Raw genomic sequence first — 15,887 nt, 5'->3', positions numbered from 1 at the left:
CCAATGCATCATTGAAATTCAAGCTGGAAAGATGATTTTAATATATCACTTGTACATTTTGTATTGCTCTTCTGGTGACAATGTAGTTTGTTTTTGTCAATTACCCTTTTAATAATAGGGTAAAGAAAATTAAGTGGATTTTTTTAAAGAAAACTATACTGTCAATATACTATTAAAACAAATTAAAATGGTAAAAGTTATTGTACTTTAAGTAAAAATAAAAGAGCAAAAATATCAATCCCAGTTTTGATTACTTAAATTAACAAAAAAAATGCATATAGCAAAGGATAGTTTCAATCTGCCTACCTCTGGGTTATGGGCCCTGTATGCTTCCATTGCAGTACTCTGCTGCACATGTAAGTGCAAGAGATCCTGAAGCACTCACTCATCATGGGAAAGTACCAATGTGTTTCTTCATTGGTTGATGGAAGAAACATCTTACAAAAACTCTCCAGATTATTGACTTTTTAAAGTTTTTCTAGGAAACGTTCTAGATGTATGCTTATTAGACTTTGTCAGTATGTACTTTTTGCAAAGTGTCTCTGTGGCGCAATCGGTTAGTGTGTCCGGCTACTAACCAAAAGGTTGGTGGTTCAATCCCAACCAGGGACGTAATTGACATTGTTATCAGATTTTGGTGATCTTTAAGTAGACAAGTCAAAATTTCAAACCCCCTGTTATGGTGTAGGGTACCTGGCCTTCTCTAATGTAATCAGAGTTAGATTTGATTCAGTGATTTTATAAAAACAGCTAGGAAGCACAATTTAGCAGTGGGTTGCAGAGAAAAAGAAATATGCTGGCAAAAAAAATCCAATTGAGTGATTAAACAGCTCTTCATTTTCTGGCTTTATTTTTATGCTAACAAATTTGTTCTTTGAAAAGTGTCCACAAAGCCAAGTCTCTGATTAACACCTTTGTAGGGATGGTTTTTCACCTATTACTAAATTAAACTTGCTTCATTGGAAAGGCAGCAAGATGCATCCTCATTTCAATGTCTACTGAAATAATACAGGTTGACACCAGGAAACATTAACGCCACTGCATCCTTGCTGCTTTCTCATGTAGAAGTCTGTTTAATGTGAAAACAAGGTGATATCTAATTAGCACACAGGTTAGGAATTAAGAAAATCTTTATTTAAGGGTGAAGATGTTTCTCACAAAATTGTTGCCCCAATGCATCATTGAAATTCAAGCTGGAAAGATGATTTTAATATATCACTTGTACATTTTGTATTGCTCTTCTGGTGACAATGTAGTTTGTTTTTGTCAATTACCCTTTTAATAATAGGGTAAAGAAAATTAAGTGGATTTTTTAAAGAAAACTATACTGTCAATATACTATTAAAACAAATTAAAATGGTAAAAGTTATTGTACTTTAAGTAAAAATAAAAGAGCAAAAATATCAATCCCAGTTTTGATTACTTAAATTAACAAAAAAAATGCATATAGCAAAGGATAGTTTCAATCTGCCTACCGCTGGGTTATGGGCCCAGCATGCTTCCATTGCAGTACTCTGCTGCACATGTAAGTGCAAGAGATCCTGAAGCACTCACTCATCATGGGAAAGTACCAATGTGTTTCTTCGTTGGTTGATGGAAGAAACATCTTACAAAAACTCTCCAGATTATTGACTTTTTAAAGTTTTTCTAGGAAACGTTTTAGATGAATGCTTATTAGCCTTTGTCAGTATGGACTTTTGCAAAGTGTCTCTGTGGCGCAATCAGTTAGTGTGTACGGCTATAAACCAAAAGGTTGGTGGTTCAATCCCACCCATTGACGTAATTGACCTTGTTATCAGATTTTGGTGATCTTTAAGAAGACAAGTCAAAATTTCAAATCCCCTCTTATGGTGTAGGGTACCTTGCCTTCTCTGATGTAATCAGAGTTAGATTTGATTCAGTGATTTTATAAAAACAGCTAGGAAGCACAATTTAGCAGTGGGTTGCAGAGAAAAAGAAATATGCTGGCAAAAAAATCCAATTGAGTGATTAAACAGCTCTTCATTTTCTGGCTTTATTTTTATGCTAACAAATTTGTTCTCTGAAAAGTGTCCACAAAGCCAAGTCTCTGATGAACACCTTTGTAAGGATGGTTTTTCACCTATTACTAAATTAAACTTGCTTCATTGGAAAGGCAGCAAGATGCATCCTCATTTCAATGTCTACTGAAATAATACAGGTTGACACCAGGAAACATTAACGCCAATGCATCCTTGCTGCTTTCTCATGTGGAAGTCTGTTTAATGTGAAAACAAGGTGATATCTAATTAGCACACAGGTAAGGAATTAAGAAAATCTTTATTTAAGGGTGAAGATGTTTCTCACAAAATCGTTGCCCCAATGCATCATTGAAATTCAAGCTGGAAAGATGATTTTAATATATCACTTGTACATTTTGTATTGCTCTTCTGCTGACAATGTAGTTTGTTTTTGTCAATTACCATTTTAATAATAGGGTAAAGAAAATTAAGTGGTTTTTTGAAAGAAAACAATACTGTCAATATACTATTAAAACAAATTGAAATGGTAAAAGTTATTGTACTTTAAGTAAACATAAAATAGCTAACATATCAATCCCAGTTTTGGATTACTTTAATTAACAAAAAAAATGCATATAGCAGAGGATAGTTTCAATCTGCCTACCTCTGGTTAATGGGCCCAGCATGCTTCCATTGCAGTACTCTGCTGCACATGTAAGGGCAAGAGATCCTGAAGCACTCACTCATCATGGGAAAGTACCAATGTGTTTCTTCGTTGGTTGATTTAAGAAAATTCTTACAAAAACTCTCCAGATTATTGACTTTTTAAAGTTTTTCTAGGAAACGTTCTAGATGAATGCTTATTAGCCTTTGTCAGTATGTACTTTTTGCAAATTGTCTCTGTGGCGCAATCGGTTAGTGTGTCTGGCTACTAACCAAAAGGTTGGTGGTTCAATCCCACCCAGGGACATAATTGACCTTGTGATCAGGTTTTGGTGATATTTAAGTAGACAAGTCAAAATTTCAAACCCCCTCTTATGGTGTAGGGTACCTGGCCTTCTCTGATGTAATCAGAGTTAGATTTGATTCAGTGATTTTATAAAAAAACAGCTAGGAAGCACAATTTAGCAATGGGTTGCAGAGAAAAAAAATATGCTGGCAGAAAAATCCAATTGAGTGATTAAACAGCTCTTCATTTTCTGCCTTTATTTTTATGCTAACAAATTTGTTCTCTGAAAAGTGTCCACAAAGCCAAGTCTCTGATTAACACCTTTGTAAAGATGGTTTTTAACCTATTACTAAATTAAACTTGCTTCATTGGAAAGGCAGCAAGATGCATCCTCATTTCAATGTCTACTGAAATAATACAGGTTGACACCAGGAAACATTAACGCCACTGCATCCTTGCTGCTTTCTCATGTGGAAGTCTGTTTAATGTGAAAACAAGGTGATATCTAATTAGCACACAGGTAAGGAATTAAGAAAATCTTTATTTAAGGGTGAAAATGTTTCTCACAAAATCGTTGCCCCAATGCATCATTGAAATTCAAGCTGGAAAGATGATTTTAATATATCACTTGTACATTTTGTATTACTCTTCTGGTGACAATGTAGTTTGTTTTTGTCAATTACCATTTTAATAATAGGGTAAAGAAAATTAAGTGGATTTTTGAAAGAAAACAATACTTTTAATATACTATTAAAACAAATTAATATGGTAAAAGTTATTGTACTGTAAGTAAAAATAAAAGAGCCAACATATCAATCCCAGTTTTGGATTACTTTAATAAATCTAAAAAAAAAATGCATATAGCAGAGGATAGTTTCAATCTGCCTACCTCTGGGTTATGTGCCCAGCATGCTTCCATTGCTGTACTCTGCTGCACATGTAAGTGCAATAGATCCTGAAGCACTCACTCATCATGGGAAAGTACCAATGTGTTTCTTCGTTGGTTGATGGAAGAAACATCTTACAAAAACTCTCCAGATTATTGACTTTTTAAAGTTTTTCTAGGAAACGTTTTAGATGAATGCTTATTAGCCTTTGTCAGTATGTACTTTTGCAAAGTGTCTCTGTGGCGCAATCAGTTAGTGTGTATGGCTATTAACCAAAAGGTTGGTGGTTCAATCCCACCCAGGGACGTAATTGACCTTGCTATCAGATTTTGGTGATCTTTAAGTAGACAAGTCAAAATTTCAAACCCACTCTTATGGTGTAGGGTACCTGGCCTTCTCTGATGTAATCAGAGTTAGATTTGATTAAGTGATTTTATAAAAACAGCTAGGAAGCACAATTTAGCAGTGGGTTGCAGAGAAAAAGAAATATGCTGGCAAAAAAAATCCAATTGAGTGATTAAACAGCTCTTCATTTTCTGGCTTTATTTTTATGCTAACAAATTTGTTCTCTGAAAAGTGTCCACAAAGCCAAGTCTCTGATTAACACCTTTGTAAGGATGGTTTTTCACCTATTACTAAATTAAACTTGCTTCATTGGAAAGGCAGCAAGATGCATCCTCATTTCAATGTCTACTGAAATAATACAGGTTGACACCAGGAAACATTAACGCCACTGCATCCTTGCTGCTTTCTCATGTGGAAGTCTGTTTAATGTGAAAACAAGGTGATATCTAATTAGCACACAGGTAAGGAATTAAGAAAATCTTTATTTAAGGGTGAAAATGTTTCTCACAAAATCGTTGCCCCAATGCATAATTGAAATTCAAGCTGGAAAGATGATTTTAATATATCACTTGTACATTTTGTATTGCTCTTCTGGTGACAATGTAGTTTGTTTTTGTCAATTACCATTTTAATAATAGGGTAAAGAAAATTAAGTGGATTTTTAAAAGAAAACAATACTTTCAATATACTATTAAAACAAATTAAAATGGTAAAAGTTATTGTACTTTAATGAAAAATAAAAGAGCAAAAATATCAATCACAGTTTTGGATTACTTTAATTAACAAAAAAAATGCATATAGCAGAGGATAGTTTTAATCTGCCTACCTCTGGGTTATGGGCCCAGCATGCTTCCATTGCAGTACTCTGCTGCACATGTAAGTGCAAGAGATCCTGAAGCACTCACTCATCATGGGAAAGTACCAATGTGTTTCTTCGTTGGTGGATGGAAGAAACATCTTACAAAAACTCTCCAGATTATTGACTTTTTAAAGTTTTTCTAGGAAACGTTTTAGATGAATGCTTATTAGCCTTTGTCAGTATGTACTTTTGCAAAGTGTCTCTGTGGCGCAATCAGTTAGTGTGTACGGCTATAAACCAAAAGGTTGGTGGTTCAATCCCACCCAGGTACGTAATTGACCTTGTTATCAGATTTTGGTGATCTTTAAGTAGACAAGTCAAAATTTCAAACCCCCTGTTCTGGTGTAGGGTACCTGGCCTTCTCTGATGTAATCAGAGTTAGATTTGATTCAGTGATTTTATAAAAACAGATAGGAAGCACAATTTAGCAGTGGTTTGCAGAGAAAAAGAAATATGCTGGCAGAAAAAATCAATTGAGTGATTAAACAGCTCTTCATTTTCTGGCTTTATTTTTATGCTAACAAATTTGTTCTTTGAAAAGTGTCCACAAAGCCAAGTCTCTGATTAACACCTTTGTAGGGATGGTTTTTCACCTATTACTAAATTAAACTTGCTTCATTGGAAAGGCAGCAAGATGCATCCTCATTTCAATGTCTACTGAAATAATACAGGTTGACACCAGGAAACATTAACGCCACTGCATCCTTGCTGCTTTCTCATGTAGAAGTCTGTTTAATGTGAAAACAAGGTGATATCTAATTAGCACACAGGTTAGGAATTAAGAAAATCTTTATTTAAGGGTGAAGATGTTTCTCACAAAATTGTTGCCCCAATGCATCATTGAAATTCAAGCTGGAAAGATGATTTTAATATATCACTTGTACATTTTGTATTGCTCTTCTGGTGACAATGTAGTTTGTTTTTGTCAATTACCCTTTTAATAATAGGGTAAAGAAAATTAAGTGGATTTTTTAAAGAAAACTATACTGTCAATATACTATTAAAACAAATTAAAATGGTAAAAGTTATTGTACTTTAAGTAAAAATAAAAGAGCAAAAATATCAACCCCAGTTTTGATTACTTAAATTAACAAAAAAAATGCATATAGCAAAGGATAGTTTCAATCTGCCTACCTCTGGGTTATGGGCCCAGCATGCTTCCATTGCAGTACTCTGCTGCACATGTAAGTGCAAGAGATCCTGAAGCACTCACTCATCATGGGAAAGTACCAATGTGTTTCTTCGTTGGTTGATGGAAGAAACATCTTACAAAAACTCTCCAGATTATTGACTTTTTAAAGTTTTTCTAGGAAACGTTCTAGATGTATGCTTATTAGCCTTTGTCAGTATGTACTTTTTGCAAAGTGTCTCTGTGGCGCAATCGGTTAGTGAGTCTGGCTACTAACCAAAAGGTTGATGGTTCAATCCCACCCAGGGATGTAATTGACCTTGTTATCAGATTTTGGTGATCTTTAAGTAGACAAGTCAAAATTTCAAACCCCCTGTTATGGTGTAGGGTACCTGGCCTTCTCTGATGTAATCAGAGTTAGATTTGATTCATTGATTTTATAAAAACAGCTAGGAAGCACAATTTAGCAGTGGGTTGCAGAGAAAAAGAAATATGCTGGCAAAAAAAATCCAATTGAGTGATGAAACAGCTCTTCATTTTCTGGATTTATTTTTATGCTAACAAATTTGTTCTCTGAAAAGTGTCCACAAAGCCAAGTCTCTGATTAACACCTTTGTAGGGATGGTTTTTCACCTATTACTAAATTAAACTTGCTTCATTGGAAAGGCAGCAAGATGCATCCTCATTTCAATGTCTACTGAAATAATACAGGTTGACACCAGGAAACATTAACGCCACTGCATCCTTGCTGCTTTCTCATGTAGAAGTCTGTTTAATGTGAAAACAAGGTGATATCTAATTAGCACACAGGTAAGGAATTAAGAAAATCTTTATTTAAGGGTGAAAATGTTTCTCACAAAATCGTTGCCCCCAATGCATCATTGAAATTCAAGCTGGAAAGATGATTTTAATATATCACTTGTACATTTTGTATTGCTCTTCTGGTGACAATGTAGTTTGTTTTTGTCAATTACCATTTTAATAATAGGGTAAAGAAAATTAAGTGGATTTTTAAAAGAAAACAATACTTTCAATATACTATTAAAACAAATTAAAATGGTAAAAGTTATTGTACTTTAATGAAAAATAAAGAGCAAAAATATCAATCCCAGTTTTGGATTACTTTAATTAACAAAAAAAATGCATATAGCAGAGGAAAGTTTTAATCTGCCTACCTCTGGGTTATGGGCCCAGCATGCTTCCATTGCAGTACTCTGCTGCACATGTAAGTGCAAGAGATCCTGAAGCACTCACTCATCATGGGAAAGTACCAATGTGTTTCTTCGTTGGTGGATGGAAGAAACATCTTACAAAAACTCTCCAGATTATTGACTTTTTAAAGTTTTTCTAGGAAACGTTTTAGATGAATGCTTATTAGCCTTTGTCAGTATGGACTTTTGCAAAGTGTCTCTGTGGCGCAATCAGTTAGTGTGTACGGCTATAAACCAAAAGGTTGGTGGTTCAATCCCACCCATTGACGTAATTGACCTTGTTATCAGATTTTGGTGATCTTTAAGAAGACAAGTCAAAATTTCAAATCCCCTCTTATGGTGTAGGGTACCTTGCCTTCTCTGATGTAATCAGAGTTAGATTTGATTCAGTGATTTTATAAAAACAGCTAGGAAGCACAATTTAGCAGTGGGTTGCAGAGAAAAAGAAATATGCTGGCAAAAAAATCCAATTGAGTGATTAAACAGCTCTTCATTTTCTGGCTTTATTTTTATGCTAACAAATTTGTTCTCTGAAAAGTGTCCACAAAGCCAAGTCTCTGATGAACACCTTTGTAAGGATGGTTTTTCACCTATTACTAAATTAAACTTGCTTCATTGGAAAGGCAGCAAGATGCATCCTCATTTCAATGTCTACTGAAATAATACAGGTTGACACCAGGAAACATTAACGCCAATGCATCCTTGCTGCTTTCTCATGTGGAAGTCTGTTTAATGTGAAAACAAGGTGATATCTAATTAGCACACAGGTAAGGAATTAAGAAAATCTTTATTTAAGGGTGAAGATGTTTCTCACAAAATCGTTGCCCCAATGCATCATTGAAATTCAAGCTGGAAAGATGATTTTAATATATCACTTGTACATTTTGTATTGCTCTTCTGCTGACAATGTAGTTTGTTTTTGTCAATTACCATTTTAATAATAGGGTAAAGAAAATTAAGTGGTTTTTTGAAAGAAAACAATACTGTCAATATACTATTAAAACAAATTGAAATGGTAAAAGTTATTGTACTTTAAGTAAACATAAAATAGCTAACATATCAATCCCAGTTTTGGATTACTTTAATTAACAAAAAAAATGCATATAGCAGAGGATAGTTTCAATCTGCCTACCTCTGGTTAATGGGCCCAGCATGCTTCCATTGCAGTACTCTGCTGCACATGTAAGGGCAAGAGATCCTGAAGCACTCACTCATCATGGGAAAGTACCAATGTGTTTCTTCGTTGGTTGATTTAAGAAAATTCTTACAAAAACTCTCCAGATTATTGACTTTTTAAAGTTTTTCTAGGAAACGTTCTAGATGAATGCTTATTAGCCTTTGTCAGTATGTACTTTTTGCAAATTGTCTCTGTGGCGCAATCGGTTAGTGTGTCTGGCTACTAACCAAAAGGTTGGTGGTTCAATCCCACCCAGGGACATAATTGACCTTGTGATCAGGTTTTGGTGATATTTAAGTAGACAAGTCAAAATTTCAAACCCCCTCTTATGGTGTAGGGTACCTGGCCTTCTCTGATGTAATCAGAGTTAGATTTGATTCAGTGATTTTATAAAAAAACAGCTAGGAAGCACAATTTAGCAATGGGTTGCAGAGAAAAAAAATATGCTGGCAGAAAAATCCAATTGAGTGATTAAACAGCTCTTCATTTTCTGCCTTTATTTTTATGCTAACAAATTTGTTCTCTGAAAAGTGTCCACAAAGCCAAGTCTCTGATTAACACCTTTGTAAAGATGGTTTTTAACCTATTACTAAATTAAACTTGCTTCATTGGAAAGGCAGCAAGATGCATCCTCATTTCAATGTCTACTGAAATAATACAGGTTGACACCAGGAAACATTAACGCCACTGCATCCTTGCTGCTTTCTCATGTGGAAGTCTGTTTAATGTGAAAACAAGGTGATATCTAATTAGCACACAGGTAAGGAATTAAGAAAATCTTTATTTAAGGGTGAAAATGTTTCTCACAAAATCGTTGCCCCAATGCATCATTGAAATTCAAGCTGGAAAGATGATTTTAATATATCACTTGTACATTTTGTATTACTCTTCTGGTGACAATGTAGTTTGTTTTTGTCAATTACCATTTTAATAATAGGGTAAAGAAAATTAAGTGGATTTTTGAAAGAAAACAATACTTTTAATATACTATTAAAACAAATTAATATGGTAAAAGTTATTGTACTGTAAGTAAAAATAAAAGAGCCAACATATCAATCCCAGTTTTGGATTACTTTAATAAATCTAAAAAAAAAATGCATATAGCAGAGGATAGTTTCAATCTGCCTACCTCTGGGTTATGTGCCCAGCATGCTTCCATTGCTGTACTCTGCTGCACATGTAAGTGCAATAGATCCTGAAGCACTCACTCATCATGGGAAAGTACCAATGTGTTTCTTCGTTGGTTGATGGAAGAAACATCTTACAAAAACTCTCCAGATTATTGACTTTTTAAAGTTTTTCTAGGAAACGTTTTAGATGAATGCTTATTAGCCTTTGTCAGTATGTACTTTTGCAAAGTGTCTCTGTGGCGCAATCAGTTAGTGTGTATGGCTATTAACCAAAAGGTTGGTGGTTCAATCCCACCCAGGGACGTAATTGACCTTGCTATCAGATTTTGGTGATCTTTAAGTAGACAAGTCAAAATTTCAAACCCACTCTTATGGTGTAGGGTACCTGGCCTTCTCTGATGTAATCAGAGTTAGATTTGATTAAGTGATTTTATAAAAACAGCTAGGAAGCACAATTTAGCAGTGGGTTGCAGAGAAAAAGAAATATGCTGGCAAAAAAAATCCAATTGAGTGATTAAACAGCTCTTCATTTTCTGGCTTTATTTTTATGCTAACAAATTTGTTCTCTGAAAAGTGTCCACAAAGCCAAGTCTCTGATTAACACCTTTGTAAGGATGGTTTTTCACCTATTACTAAATTAAACTTGCTTCATTGGAAAGGCAGCAAGATGCATCCTCATTTCAATGTCTACTGAAATAATACAGGTTGACACCAGGAAACATTAACGCCACTGCATCCTTGCTGCTTTCTCATGTGGAAGTCTGTTTAATGTGAAAACAAGGTGATATCTAATTAGCACACAGGTAAGGAATTAAGAAAATCTTTATTTAAGGGTGAAAATGTTTCTCACAAAATCGTTGCCCCAATGCATAATTGAAATTCAAGCTGGAAAGATGATTTTAATATATCACTTGTACATTTTGTATTGCTCTTCTGGTGACAATGTAGTTTGTTTTTGTCAATTACCATTTTAATAATAGGGTAAAGAAAATTAAGTGGATTTTTAAAAGAAAACAATACTTTCAATATACTATTAAAACAAATTAAAATGGTAAAAGTTATTGTACTTTAATGAAAAATAAAAGAGCAAAAATATCAATCACAGTTTTGGATTACTTTAATTAACAAAAAAAATGCATATAGCAGAGGATAGTTTTAATCTGCCTACCTCTGGGTTATGGGCCCAGCATGCTTCCATTGCAGTACTCTGCTGCACATGTAAGTGCAAGAGATCCTGAAGCACTCACTCATCATGGGAAAGTACCAATGTGTTTCTTCGTTGGTGGATGGAAGAAACATCTTACAAAAACTCTCCAGATTATTGACTTTTTAAAGTTTTTCTAGGAAACGTTTTAGATGAATGCTTATTAGCCTTTGTCAGTATGTACTTTTGCAAAGTGTCTCTGTGGCGCAATCAGTTAGTGTGTACGGCTATAAACCAAAAGGTTGGTGGTTCAATCCCACCCAGGTACGTAATTGACCTTGTTATCAGATTTTGGTGATCTTTAAGTAGACAAGTCAAAATTTCAAACCCCCTGTTCTGGTGTAGGGTACCTGGCCTTCTCTGATGTAATCAGAGTTAGATTTGATTCAGTGATTTTATAAAAACAGATAGGAAGCACAATTTAGCAGTGGTTTGCAGAGAAAAAGAAATATGCTGGCAGAAAAAATCAATTGAGTGATTAAACAGCTCTTCATTTTCTGGCTTTATTTTTATGCTAACAAATTTGTTCTTTGAAAAGTGTCCACAAAGCCAAGTCTCTGATTAACACCTTTGTAGGGATGGTTTTTCACCTATTACTAAATTAAACTTGCTTCATTGGAAAGGCAGCAAGATGCATCCTCATTTCAATGTCTACTGAAATAATACAGGTTGACACCAGGAAACATTAACGCCACTGCATCCTTGCTGCTTTCTCATGTAGAAGTCTGTTTAATGTGAAAACAAGGTGATATCTAATTAGCACACAGGTTAGGAATTAAGAAAATCTTTATTTAAGGGTGAAGATGTTTCTCACAAAATTGTTGCCCCAATGCATCATTGAAATTCAAGCTGGAAAGATGATTTTAATATATCACTTGTACATTTTGTATTGCTCTTCTGGTGACAATGTAGTTTGTTTTTGTCAATTACCCTTTTAATAATAGGGTAAAGAAAATTAAGTGGATTTTTTAAAGAAAACTATACTGTCAATATACTATTAAAACAAATTAAAATGGTAAAAGTTATTGTACTTTAAGTAAAAATAAAAGAGCAAAAATATCAACCCCAGTTTTGATTACTTAAATTAACAAAAAAAATGCATATAGCAAAGGATAGTTTCAATCTGCCTACCTCTGGGTTATGGGCCCAGCATGCTTCCATTGCAGTACTCTGCTGCACATGTAAGTGCAAGAGATCCTGAAGCACTCACTCATCATGGGAAAGTACCAATGTGTTTCTTCGTTGGTTGATGGAAGAAACATCTTACAAAAACTCTCCAGATTATTGACTTTTTAAAGTTTTTCTAGGAAACGTTCTAGATGTATGCTTATTAGCCTTTGTCAGTATGTACTTTTTGCAAAGTGTCTCTGTGGCGCAATCGGTTAGTGAGTCTGGCTACTAACCAAAAGGTTGATGGTTCAATCCCACCCAGGGATGTAATTGACCTTGTTATCAGATTTTGGTGATCTTTAAGTAGACAAGTCAAAATTTCAAACCCCCTGTTATGGTGTAGGGTACCTGGCCTTCTCTGATGTAATCAGAGTTAGATTTGATTCATTGATTTTATAAAAACAGCTAGGAAGCACAATTTAGCAGTGGGTTGCAGAGAAAAAGAAATATGCTGGCAAAAAAAATCCAATTGAGTGATGAAACAGCTCTTCATTTTCTGGCTTTATTTTTATGCTAACAAATTTGTTCTCTGAAAAGTGTCCACAAAGCCAAGTCTCTGATTAACACCTTTGTAGGGATGGTTTTTCACCTATTACTAAATTAAACTTGCTTCATTGGAAAGGCAGCAAGATGCATCCTCATTTCAATTTCTACTGAAATAATACAGGTTGACACCAGGAAACATTAACGCCACTGCATCCTTGCTGCTTTCTCATGTGGAAGTCTGTTTAATGTGAAAACAAGGTGATATCTAATTAGCACACAGGTAAGGAATTAAGAAAATCTTTATTTAAGGGTGAAGATGTTTCTCACAAAATCGTTGCCCCAATGCATCATTGAAATTCAAGCTGGAAAGATGATTTTAATATATCACTTGTACATTTTGTATTGCTCTTCTGGTGACAATGTAGTTTGTTTTTGTCAATTACCCTTTTAATAATAGGGTAAAGAAAATTAAGTGGATTTTTTAAAGAAAACTATACTGTCAATATACTATTCAAACAAATTAAAATGGTAAAAGTTATTGTACTTCAAGTAAAAATAAAAGAGCAAAAATATCAATCCCAGTTTTGATTACTTAAATTAACAAAAAAAAATGCATATAGCAAAGGATAGTTTCAATCTGCCTACCTCTGGGTTATGGGCCCAGCATGCTTCCATTGCAGTACTCTGCTGCACATGTAAGTGCAAGAGATCCTGAAGCACTCACTCATCATGGGAAAGTACCAATGTGTTTCTTCGTTGGTTGATGGAAGAAACATTTTACAAAAACTCTCCAGATTATTGACTTTTTAAAGTTTTTCTAGGAAACGTTCTAGATGTATGCTTATTAGCCTTTGTCAGAATGTATTTTTAGCGAAGTGTCTCTGTGGCGCAATCGGTTAGTGTATCCGGCTACTAACCAAAAGGTTGGTGGTTCAATCCCACCCAGGGACGTAATTGACCTTGTTATCAGATTTTGGTGATCTTTAAGTAGACAAGTCAAAATTTCAAACCCCCTGTTATGGTGTAGGGTACCTGGCCTTCTCTGATGTAATCAGAGTTAGATTTGATTCAGTGATTTTATAAAAACAGCTAGGAAGCACAATTTAGCAGTGGGTTGCAGAGAAAAAGAAATATGCTGGCAAAAAAAATCCAATTGAGTGATTAAACAGCTCTTCATTTTCTGGCTTTATTTTTATGCTAACAAATTTGTTCTCTGAAAAGTGTCTACAAAGCCAAGTCTCTGATTAACACCTTTGTAGGGATGGTTTTTCACCTATTACTAAATTAAACTTGCTTCATTGGAAAGGCAGCAAGATGCATCCTCATTTCAATGTCTACTGAAATAATACAGGTTGACACCAGGAAACATTAACGCCACTGCATCCTTGCTGCTTTCTCATGTAGAAGTCTGTTTATTGTGAAAACAAGGTGATATCTAATTAGCACACAGGTAAGGAATTAAGTAAATCTTTATTTAAGGGTGAAGATGTTTCTCACAAAATCGTTGCCCAAATGCATAATTGAAATTCAAGCTGGAAAGATGATTTTAATATATCACTTGTACATTTTGTATTGCTCTTCTGGTGACAATGTAGTTTGTTTTTGTCAATTACCCTTTTAATAATAGGGTAAAGAAAATTAAGTGGATTTTTTAAAGAAAACTATACTGTCAATATACTATTAAAACAAATTAAAATGGTAAAAGTTATTGTACTTTAAGTAAAAATAAAAGAGCAAAAATATCAATCCCAGTTTTGATTACTTAAATTAACAAAAAAAATGCATATAGCAAAGGATAGTTTCAATCTGCCTACCTCTGGGTTATGGGCCCTGTATGCTTCCATTGCAGTACTCTGCTGCACATGTAAGTGCAAGAGATCCTGAAGCACTCACTCATCATGGGAAAGTACCAATGTGTTTCTTCATTGGTTGATGGAAGAAACATCTTACAAAAACTCTCCAGATTATTAAGCGTTGCCCCAATGCATCATTGAAATTCAAGCTGGAAAGATGATTTTAATATATCACTTGTACATTTTGTATTGCTCTTCTGGTGACAATGTAGTTTGTTTTTGTCAATTACCATTTTAATAATAGGGTAAAGAAAATTAAGTGGATTTTTAAAAGAAAACAATACTTTCAATATACTATTAAAACAAATTAAAATGGTAAAAGTTATTGTACTTTAATGAAAAATAAAAGAGCAAAAATATCAATCCCAGTTTTGGATTACTTTAATTAACAAAAAAAATGCATATAGCAGAGGATAGTTTTAATCTGCCTACCTCTGGGTTATGGGCCCAGCATGCTTCCATTGCAGTACTTTGCTGCACATGTAAGTGCAAGAGATCCTGAAGCACTCAGTCATCAATGGAAAGTACCAATGTGTTTCTTCGTTGGTTGATGGAAGAAACATTTTACAAAAACTCTCCAGATTATTGACTTTTTAAAGTTTTTCTAGGAAACGTTCTAGATGTATGCTTATTAGCCTTTGTCAGTATGTACTTTTTGCAAAGTGTCTCTGTGGCGCAATCGGTTAGTGTGTCTGGCTACTAATCAAAAGGTTGGTGGTTCAATCCCACCCAGGGACGTAATTGACCTTGTTATCAGATTTTGGTGATCTTTAAGTAGACAAGTCAAAATTTAAAACCCCCTGTTATGGTGTAGGGTACCTGGCCTTCTCTGATGTAATCAGAGTTAGATTTGATTCATTGATTTTATAAAAACAGCTAGGAAGCACAATTTAGCAGTGGGTTGCAGAGATAAAGAAATATGCTGGCAAAAAAAATCCAATTGAGTGATTAAACAGCTCTTCATTTTCTGGCTTTATTTTTATGCTAACAAATTTGTTCTCAGAAAAGTGTCCACAAAGCCAAGTCTCTGATTAACACCTTTGTAAGGATGGTTTTTCACCTATTACTAAATTAAACTTGCTTCATTGGAAAGGCAGCAAGATGCATCCTCATTTCAATGTCTACTGAAATAATACAGGTTGACACCAGGAAACATTAACGCCACTGCATCCTTGCTGCTTTCTCATGTGGAAGTCTGTTTAATGTGAAAACAAGGTGATATCTAATTAGCACACAGGTAAGGAATTAAGAAAATCTTTATTTAAGGGTGAAAATGTTTCTCACAAAATCGTTGCCCCAATGCATCATTGAAATTCAAGCTGGAAAGATGATTTTAATATATCACTTGTACATTTTGTATTGCTCTTCTGGTGACAATGTAGTTTGTTTTTGTCAATTACCCTTTTAATAATAGGGTAAAGAAAATTAAGTGGATTTTTTTAAAGAAAACTATACTGTCAATATACTATTAAAACAAATTATAATGGTAAAAGTTATTGTACTTCAAG

The 15,887-nt window shown here is 34.3% G+C and overlaps 3 non-coding genes across 3 annotated transcripts; all 3 read left to right on the top strand.

The window, feature by feature from the left end:
• Window positions 1-2,875: 2,875 nt before the first annotated feature.
• Window positions 2,876-2,949, top strand: TRNAS-ACU (transfer RNA serine (anticodon ACU)). Its single transcript has one exon. It is a non-coding gene; the product is annotated as a tRNA-Ser (tRNA).
• A 5,774-nt stretch (window positions 2,950-8,723) lies between these two features.
• TRNAS-ACU (transfer RNA serine (anticodon ACU)) lies at window positions 8,724-8,797 on the top strand. Its single transcript has one exon. It is a non-coding gene; the product is annotated as a tRNA-Ser (tRNA).
• A 6,246-nt stretch (window positions 8,798-15,043) lies between these two features.
• TRNAS-ACU (transfer RNA serine (anticodon ACU)) lies at window positions 15,044-15,117 on the top strand. The gene has a single exon. It is a non-coding gene; the product is annotated as a tRNA-Ser (tRNA).
• Window positions 15,118-15,887: the final 770 nt, after the last annotated feature.

This window comes from Pseudophryne corroboree, unplaced genomic scaffold (genome assembly GCF_028390025.1).
Source record: "Pseudophryne corroboree isolate aPseCor3 unplaced genomic scaffold, aPseCor3.hap2 scaffold_1031, whole genome shotgun sequence".
NCBI lineage: Eukaryota > Metazoa > Chordata > Amphibia > Anura > Myobatrachidae > Pseudophryne > Pseudophryne corroboree.
The sequence above is the reverse complement of the archived record's forward strand: the minus strand, read 5'-3'. Positions and strand labels throughout refer to the sequence as shown.